The 9,550-nt window shown below is 44.1% G+C and overlaps 1 pseudogene across 1 annotated transcript; it reads left to right on the top strand.

The window, feature by feature from the left end:
- The first annotated feature begins 6,399 nt into the window (after positions 1-6,399).
- On the top strand, positions 6,400-8,379 carry LOC116533776 (annotated as a pseudogene). The gene has a single exon (XR_004261445.1). The product of XR_004261445.1 is annotated as a neurofilament heavy polypeptide pseudogene (transcript).
- The last annotated feature ends 1,171 nt before the right edge of the window (positions 8,380-9,550 follow it).

The following is a 9,550-nucleotide window of genomic DNA, read 5'->3' on the forward strand; positions in this document are numbered from 1 at the left end:
CAGCACAATTCCCTCCCACTGCTCTTTTTAGAGATGGATCTGCTTCTTCAGATTTGATGCAATTACTGGGCAACTAAGATGGAGGCATAGGGAAAGAAAGGGGTAGCCATAACAGAGGGGACAGGAAGAGGCCTGCCAGCTCAGATACCTGCATGTGCGCCCAGGAGAAGCCAGTCTTGGGCAACACTGTTGAGCCCCTTTACTCAAGCCATTGAGCTGAACCACCAGGGTCCCATGATGCACCTCCACTTTTCCTTCCTCTTCTCTCCATCTGCCTCTCCCTTTCATCCCTCCTACCCTTCCTTCCTTTTTTCCTTCCTTAGAGACAGACACAAACACACATTTAGACAAATAGACATGCCTATGCTTGTGCTTATAATACAAGTCATACTTGGATCTTTCATAAGTTCTAAAGAGATAAGGCACTATGGGAAGGTGGGAGGGAAGAAATTGATTTTAATGGATCTGATCAGTTTCTTGAAATAAATGGGATTTGAGCTGGATCTTGAAGAATGGGTGGGACTTTGCAAGAGGGAGGAAGGCAAGCCAGGCAGTGAGAAAAGTTTGAACAAAGACATAAAAGTGACAGATGCCAGAGCAGTTGGAAAGATCTATGAGTAGGCTGCAGTCGCTCCATAGAAGGTAGAGGGGAAGAGGATGTTTTGGGCGTAAGCCTGTAAAAGTTGGACCAGAAAATGGAGAACCCTAGAGTCCAAATGAGGAGTTAGTGCATTGGTCTTTAGGCTGTGAAGTCCATCAAAGGTTTCCACAGCACAACAAATCTGTGGTTGTATTAGTTTATTCTCGCATTGCTATAAAGACATATCTGAGACTGGATAATTTATAATGAAAAGAGGTTTAATTGGCTCACAGTTCTGCAGGCTACACAAGCTTCTGCTTCTGGGGAGACCTCAGGAAACTTACAGTCATGGAAGAAGGAAAAGGGGAAGCAGGCACATCTTCACAGGCCGGCAGGAAATAGAGAGTAGGGTAGGGGGTTCAGGGGAGAGGTGCTATACACTTTTAAACAACCAGATCTCAGGAGAAATCTACCACAAAAACAAGAGGGAAGTCCACCTTCATGATCCAATCACCTCTCAAAAGACTCCTCCTTCAACATTGAGGATTAATTACAATTTGACATGAGATTTGGGTGGGGACACAGATGCAAATCATATCAGTGGTTTAGGGATATTTCTCCAAAGGTTGGGTAGATAAGAGATCAAGGTGCTGGGTGTTGATGGCTGGGCATGAGAGGTTTGGGGGGCCATTGTGGTAGTACAGATGGAGACAGTCAGGGCCTGACCTAGGGCTGCTGCACTGGAGCAGAGTGTGAGACATCGTGAGGAGAGCTTTGCACTTGCTCCTCAGCGCCCTCTTCCCACAGCTGCCCCTCTTTCACTCCCCATCACAGCTGATGATCTCCTATCACTCTTCACTGAGAAATGGGAATGAATGGAGAACTCCCTTTTTTCCCAACCACCTGGCCTACACATAAACCTATGTGTACCCAGAGTACCCATTTTCTCCTTTCCTCCTCTTAGTATGGAAAAATATTTCCCTTCCTTCCTGTTTATATTAAGAAAGAAAACTGGTTTCCTCCACTCTGCCTTTCTCAAGGACGTTTCTTCCTCATTACTCCTTTTCTCTCCTCCATCATCAGTCCTTCCCTCTTTAATGTTCATTCTCACCAACACACAAATATACTCTATCATTCCGCACCTTCACAAAAGTCTCCAATGCTGCATCCCTCTCTATCTAGAGCCTCATCTGTAATACAACCTTTCCGAAGTCTGCACACACTGCTTCTATCGCTTCACCTACAAACTACACTTCAGTTTGCTCCAATCTGGCTCATTATATTACTTTACCAAAATTACCCTTCAATCTATCATCGGTAGTTTTCTGGCCATATATTGGTTCTTTCAATCATATTTGGCATACTTGACCGCACTGACCTCTGTGAAACACTCTTTTGCTTACTTTCATGACATCATAGCTGCCTGTATTTTTTTCTGTATCTGTGTCTTCTGCTTCTCATACAGTTCTATTGGCTTCTGCTTTTGGGGAAGACATACAAACACTGAAGTGCCACAGGACCTTGTCATGGGCTCCCTTTTCTTCCTTTCCCTCCTTTCTTTTCCTGTCTCATCTACTCTCTTCACTTCCTCGATGTACTCCCATGGCATAAATACCATCTCTCCAGTGATGCCTCCAGGTGGATCCCCATCTCAGAGCCCTCTCCATGGAGGTCCAGGATCTTACATCCAACTGTGAAATTGACATCTCCACCAGCATGTCTCATTGTAATCTTAAATTTAGTATGTCTAAAACAAAACTCTTAATTCTCTTCTGTACCCAACTGCCAGCTGGTTCTGTTTCTCTATGTCCCCAATTCAAGAAACGGCATTATCATCCACCTAGCTGCTTATACCAGACCTCCTGAGTCATCCTTGATTCCTCCCTTTCTCTCTTCTCTGTATCCCATCCATCAGCAAGTTCTATCAGGTTTACTTCCAATCTAGATCTCAAATGGGCCCATTTCTCACCATGATCACTGCCATCCTGTAGTTTAAGCTGCCACGATCTCTTACCTGGCCTGGTGCAAAAGCTTTGAACTTGTCTCTCTGCTCTGCCTCTTGCCCCTTCCACCCCATAATTCATTCTTCATGCATCAGTGAAAATGAACTTACAAAAGCATAAATCAGGTCAGATCCTTCCCCTGCTTAAATGCTGTCCTTTGATTTCCTATCATACTTAGAATAAAATCCAAATGCTTTGAATGGCCTCCAAGGCTTTCCACAATGTGATCTCTGCCCCACTTCATCCTCACCTAGTTATGATCACCATCTTCTCAATATGCTGTATCCACAAAGGTCTCATTGCTGGTCCTTGAACATGGGAAGCTCTTTCTCTCTGTATGGCCTTTGTACCTCCTTACACATGGACCTGGATTATTTGCTGTTTGCCTGGGTCTTTTTATAAGAGACTCCCTTCTCGTCCTATAGAGATGCCTTTTCTGTTCATCCTCATGCTCCCAGCTATCTCACATCACCTTGCTTACCTCCTTCATGGCATTGCTCACACTCTGAAACACAGAAACTTACCTGTTGTCTATTGTCTGTCTCCTGAGAATAAGAAACTTATCTCTCTTGCTCACCCCGATATTCTCAGCACCAAGCAAAGCCCCTGGCTGTGAATTAGCAGTGTTATACATTAGGTAGATATGACAGAATCTGGTGAGTTATCCTGTATGTAAAGCAGAGTGATGGAGAAAGGAGGAATTTCATTAAGGATGAGAGTGTAGAACCCAAAGAATTTGAATACACATTTCAGTGAGAAGAGACAAAAGAGAAAGTACGAGCTTTGGGTTGGGGAGGTGGATAAGGTGCTGGTTTTATGATGAGTTTGAAATGCCTATGGGACTTTCAGCTTTAGATGGAGATGTAGGCCTGTAGCCTGGCAAACAAGTTAAGGCTAGAAATAAAGATTTGGAAAACACTGGCTTGGTCTATTTTGCATGGCTATCACAGGAGACTGCAGACTGAGTAATTTATAAGGAACAGACATTTATTATTAGCTCACAGTTCTAGGGACTGGGAAGTCTAATATCAAGGTGCAGGCAGGATTGGTGACTCTGATTTCAAGATGGTGCCTTGAACACTGTGCCCACTGGAGGGGAGAAGGCTTCACCTTCACATGGCAAGGGGGTAAAGAGACAAAAGGGGACAAATTCACCTTTTTATAACATCATGAATCCTACTTAGGAGGACAGAGCCCTCATGGCCTTATCACCTCTTAAAGGCCCCACCTCTTAAGTACTGCATTTAAATTTCAACATGAGTTTTGAGATGACAAACATTCAACCATAGCAACACATTTGCTAAAAATGGTAATGAAAGCACCAGGAAAGCATTGGATGAAATGATTGTGGTGGGTCAGACAGTGAGAAGGCAGAAGAGAGAGTAAGTATCAGGTAGTACTTATAGTGAAGAACAAGAAAGGGGAGGGGCCTGTGAAGACTGGGGCAACAGGGAGCCAGGAGGATGAAGTGTCACTGAAGCATAGAAAATGTGAGATTTTAAGAAAATGTGATGCAGATTGAGTATCCCCCATCTGAAATGCTTGGGACCAGAAGTGTTGCAGATTTTGAGGTTTTTTGGACTTTAGAATATCTGCCTTATATTTACCAGTTGATCATACCAAATTTAAAAATCCAAAATCTGAAATGCTCTCATGAGTATTTTCTTTGAGCATCATGTTGGTGATCAAAAAGTTTTGGATTTTGGAGCATTTGGATTTCAGATTTCAGATGTTTGGATTATGGGATGCTTAACCTGTGAACAAATTCAGTTCCGTCCAACAAATACTTCTTGTGCCGTCTCTCTGTGCCAGGCTACATACTTGTTATGGAACTACAAATATAAATAAGCTCTCATCCTTTTTAGGGGGCTGAAGGAGGAGTTATAGTCTGTTAGGGGAAATAGATATGTGAAAATATTTATGTAAATAAAAATATGTATTCATACAAAACAGCACTACGTACTTTATAAGAGTACAACCATATACAAAGATAATATGTCAGATGTGTTAGTGAAGCTTCTTGTTGGGGAGAACAGGAAGTGGAAAATGGAGATAAAAAGAAATCAGTGCATAAACAAAGCAAAATGGGGGTCTCAACCAAGCAAGGCTGTAACAGTGCCATGAATTGAAGCTTCCGATGATCCAACCATCTGCCCGCCCTGGTAGATGCTTGCAGCTTTTTTCTTTAATATCAAAATGTTTCAGTTTTACTATAAAGTGTCAAAAATTTATGGTAAAATCTTCCAATGGCAGAGAAGGTATAAATAAGAAAGCACACCTCATTTGGGATCCAACCTCCCAGAAATAACCTATGCTAATATTTTTGCTGTCATTCTTTCTTACAGTCCTTTCTGTGTGTATACATGCATGTACATTTTGGCATTACGGTTATGGCTAATGGTTTTGTTTCAAACCACCTAGGAGTAGTTCCTCTTTTTATGAGAAGAGCAACTTGCACATCTCCTCTTAGATAACGGATGGAACGCTAATGTTCACCTGTCCTTTGTTGTAGGAGAAAAGCATAACAGAACATGTTTTGGTTTCAAAAGAGCCTAAAGCTTAGACACTAGGGTGGGTGAAATTAAACAGTGAACTCCCCCAGTGTCCTTTTGCCTCCAATAATTTACAAAGAAGTCAAAGAGCCTTTCAGAAAAAGGGGATCAACACTCCCTCCACTTGAAGTCCAAGGTTATTAGCACATGTTTAAGAGACTGATGGAAGCGCAGGTGACAGAGAAAGAAGGAAGAGCAGTGTCCTGGCCAGACCCACTGATGGCATTTGGGAAGGGCTGGAACCCTCACTACCCCTGTTCCCTGGACTAGAATCACATGTTGGGGAAAGGTTGTATGTGAGTGTACACTAAAAATATTGTGTCCAAAGAGTTTTGACACTGGAGCCCAGGTCTGCTTAGCATGAAGTGCATGCAGCTGAGCCGAACTCTGGGAAAGACTTATCACCTCCTGTCCATCCCAGATAAACTGCAGCCAGCATGAAAATAGCTGTCAACCTGGGTTAATTCTGTGCTTCTTGTGGTGAGCAAGGATTTGGCTACTGAGTGCTTCCTGCAGTGTGTAGTCCCTGAGAAAGTATTCATAGACCTTCTTCTGATGCAAAGGCACTGAGTGATGGTGACAGCAACTATAGCTGCAGGATTGGACATTTGGGACATTCACCAAACTGTCCACTTTCATTGTCTCTTCCTTAGGCAAGAAAATAGTACCACTCAATAAGAATCTACCTTTGGGACTTTTGAAGGGAGTCACCTGGGAAGAAGGATGAATTGCTAAGACTAAGGAAGTGAGAGCTTAAAGCCATTTATTTTTTATTATATTACAAAGCCATAGTAGTCAAAACAGTATGATATTGGTACAGACCACGTAGACCAGTGGAGCAGAATAGAGAGCCCAGAAACAAATCCAAACGTATAATACCATCAACTAATTTTTGACAAGAGCACCAAGAGAGCACAACGGGGAAAATAGTCTCTTTAATTAATAGTGCTGGAAAACTGGATTGACACATGCAAATGAATGGAATTAGAACCCTTACCTTATACACAAAAATCAGCTCAAAATGGGGAAAAGACCTACCTGTAAGACCAGAAACTATAAAACTCCTAGGAGAAAGAAAACCGTGGAAAATCTGGACATTGGCTGTGGCAATGATTTTTTGGATATTACACCAGAAGCTTAGGCCACAAAAGCAAAAATAATGGAACAACATCAAACTAAACATCTTCTGCACAGCTAAGGACACAATTGACGAAATGGCAGCCTACAGATTAGGAAAAAATATTTGTAAAACATGTATTGATCCTGCTTCGCGCAGGAGGCAGCCGTGGCTCGCGTGGAACTGCAGAAGGCGCAGGCGCTGCAGGAGGAGTGCGGCTACCTGCGGCGCCACCACCAGGAGGAGGTGGGCGAGCTGCTCGGCCAGATCCAGGGCTGCGGCGCCGCGCAGGCGCAGGTACAGGCCGAGGCACGCGACGCCCTCAAGTGCGACGTGACGTCGGCGCTGCGCGACATCGGCGCGCAGCTTGAAGGCCACGCGGTGCAGAGCACGCTGCAGTCCGAGGAGTGGTTCCGAGTGAGGCTGGACCGACTGTCAGAGGCAGCCAAGGTGAATACAGACGCCATGCGCTCAGCGCAGGAGGAGATAACTGAGTACCGGCGTCAGCTGCAGGCCAGAACTACAGAGCTGGAGGCACTGAAGAGCACCAAGGACTGCCGGAGAGGCAGCGCTCCGAGCTGGAGGACTGTCATCAGGCCGACATTGCCTCCTACCAGGAAGCCATTCAGCAGCTGGACGCTGAGCTGAGGAACACCAAGTGGGAGATGGCAGCCCAGCTGTGAGACTACCAGGACCTGCTCAATGTCATGATGGCTCTGGATATAGAGATAGCCACTTACAGAAAACTCCTGGAAGGTGAAGAGTGTCGGATTGGCTTTGGCCCAGTTCCTTTCTCACTTTCAGAAGGAGTCCCCAAAATTCCCTCCGTGTCCACTCACATAAAGGTCAAAAGTGAAGAGAAGATCAAGGTGGTAGAGAAGTCTGAGAAAGAAACTGTGATTATGGAGGAACAGACGGAGGAGACCCAAGTGACTGAAGAAGAGGAGAAAGAGGCCAAAGAGGAGGAGGGCAAGGAGGAAGAAGGGGCTGAAGAGGAGGAGGCAGAACGGGGAGAAGAAATAAAGTCTCCCCCAGCAGAAGAGGCCGCATCTCCAGCGAAGGAAGAGGCACAGTCACCAGTGGAGGCCAAGTCCCCAGAGAAAGAGGAAGCAAAATCTCCAGCTGAGGTCAAGTCCCCCGAGAAGTCCAAGTCCCCAGCAAAAGAAGAGGCAAAGTCACCAGTAGAGGCCAAGTCTCCAGAGAAGACCAAATCCCCAGCAAAGGAATAAGCAAAATCTCTAGCTGAGGTTAAGTCCCCTGAAAAGGCTAAGTCCTCAGTGAAGGAGGAAGCAAAGTCCCCTGAGAAGGCCAAGACTCTTGATGTGAAGTCTCCAGAAGCCAAGACCACAGCAAAGGAGGACGCAAAGTCCCCTGCAGACAAATCCCCCGAAAAGGCCAAAAGCCCCGTCAAGGAGGAGGTCAAGCACCCAGAGAAGGCAAAGTCTCCCCTGAAGGAGGATGCCAAGGCCCCTGAGAAGGAGATCCCAAAGAAGGAAGAGGTGAAGTCCCCAGTGAAGGAGGAGAAGCCCCAGGAGGTGAAAGTCAAAGAGCCCCCAAAGAAGGCAGAAGAAGAGAAAGCTCCCACCACACCAAAAACGGAGAAGGGCAGCAAGAAAGAGGAGGCACCCAAGAAGGAGTCTGCAAAGCCTGAGGTGGAGAAGAAGGAACCTGCTGTTGAAAAGCCCAAAGAATCCAAAGTTGAAGCCAAAAAGGAAGAGGCTGAAGATAAGAAAAAGGCAGCCACCCCAGAGAAGGAGGCTCCTGCCAAGGCAGCAGTGAAGGAAGACGCTAAACCCAAGGAGAAGACAGAGGTGGCCAAGAAGGAACCAGATGATGCCAAGGCCAAGGAACCCAGCAAACCAGCAGAGAAGGAGGCAGCTGCGGCAGCACCGGAGAAAAAAGACAGCAAGGAGGAGAAGGCCACTGAGGCCAAGAAGCCTGACGAAAAACCTAAGACAGAGGCCAAAGCCAAGGAGGATGACAAGACCCTCTCAAAGGAGCCCAGCAAACTGAAGGCGGAAAAGGCTGAAAAATCCCCCAGCACAGACCAAAAAGACAGCAGGCCTCCAGAGAAGGCCACAGAAGACAAAGCCGCCAAGGGGAAGTAAGGCAGGGAGGAAGATAAATTTATCTACAATTTATAAAGAGCTCATACAGCCTAATAGTATAAAAACAAATAACCTGATTAAAAATAAGCAAAAACCCTGGATAGACATTTCTTCAAAGAAGACGTGAAAATGACCAACATGCATATAAAAAGGTGGTCAGCATCATTAACTTTCAGGAAAATGCAAATCAAAACCACTAAGAGATATCACCTCACATCTGTTAGGATAGTGGTTATCAAAAAGTGAAACAATAGTAAATTTGATGAAAGTGTGGAGAAAAGTGACTCGTATACATTAATGGTGGGAATGTAGATTGGTGCAGCCATGATGGGAAACAGTATGGAGTTTCATAAATAAATTAAATATAGAACGACCATATGACCTAGCAATCCGTCTTCTGGGTATATAACCAAAAGAGATGAAATCACCACCTTGTAAAGATATCTGCACACTCATGTTCACTGTAGCGTTATTCACAATAGCCATAGATATGGAAACAACCAAAGAATCTGTCAGTGAATGAATGAATAAAAAAATGTGGTATATACACACAATGAAATATTATTCAGTCCTAAAAAGGAATAAGATTTTGCCACTTGCTACAACCTGGAAGAGCCTGAAGGACATTATAGTAAATGAAATAAACCAGATACAGAAACAAAAATATTGCATGATCTCGTTTATATGATCTCATTATATCTATCTGCATATTTATATGTGGAGAGAGACAATAAAGCAGTGGTTACTGGAGCATTGGGGAGAGTAAATGGGGAGATGGAGGTCAGAGGACACAAAGTAGAAGATCTGGGATGAACAAGTCTAGAGATTTGATTGATAGCATGAGGACGGCTGGTAACAAAATTGTACTGCTTTTGGGATTCTTGCCAGGTGAGTAGATTCTAGCTGCTCTTGTCACACACATATGGGTAACTACGTGAACTGATGAATATATTAATTTGCTTCACTATATTAATTTTAAAAAGTCATTTACATGTGTTTCATAACATGTTGTATACCTTAAATATACACAATAAAATTTATTTAAAAAATTGAAATGTAACTTGATATTTACCTCAAATTGGTAAGGTAAAATAAAACTCTGTGTGTATTTGTGTGTGTCTGTATGTATGCATGTATGTGTATGTGTGCATATGTGTGTATGTGTATGTGTGCACGCATGCATGTATATG

The sequence above is a fragment of the Sapajus apella genome, unplaced genomic scaffold (genome assembly GCF_009761245.1).
Source record: "Sapajus apella isolate SASKATOON/1434 unplaced genomic scaffold, GSC_monkey_1.0 scaffold84, whole genome shotgun sequence".
Lineage (NCBI taxonomy): Eukaryota > Metazoa > Chordata > Mammalia > Primates > Cebidae > Sapajus > Sapajus apella.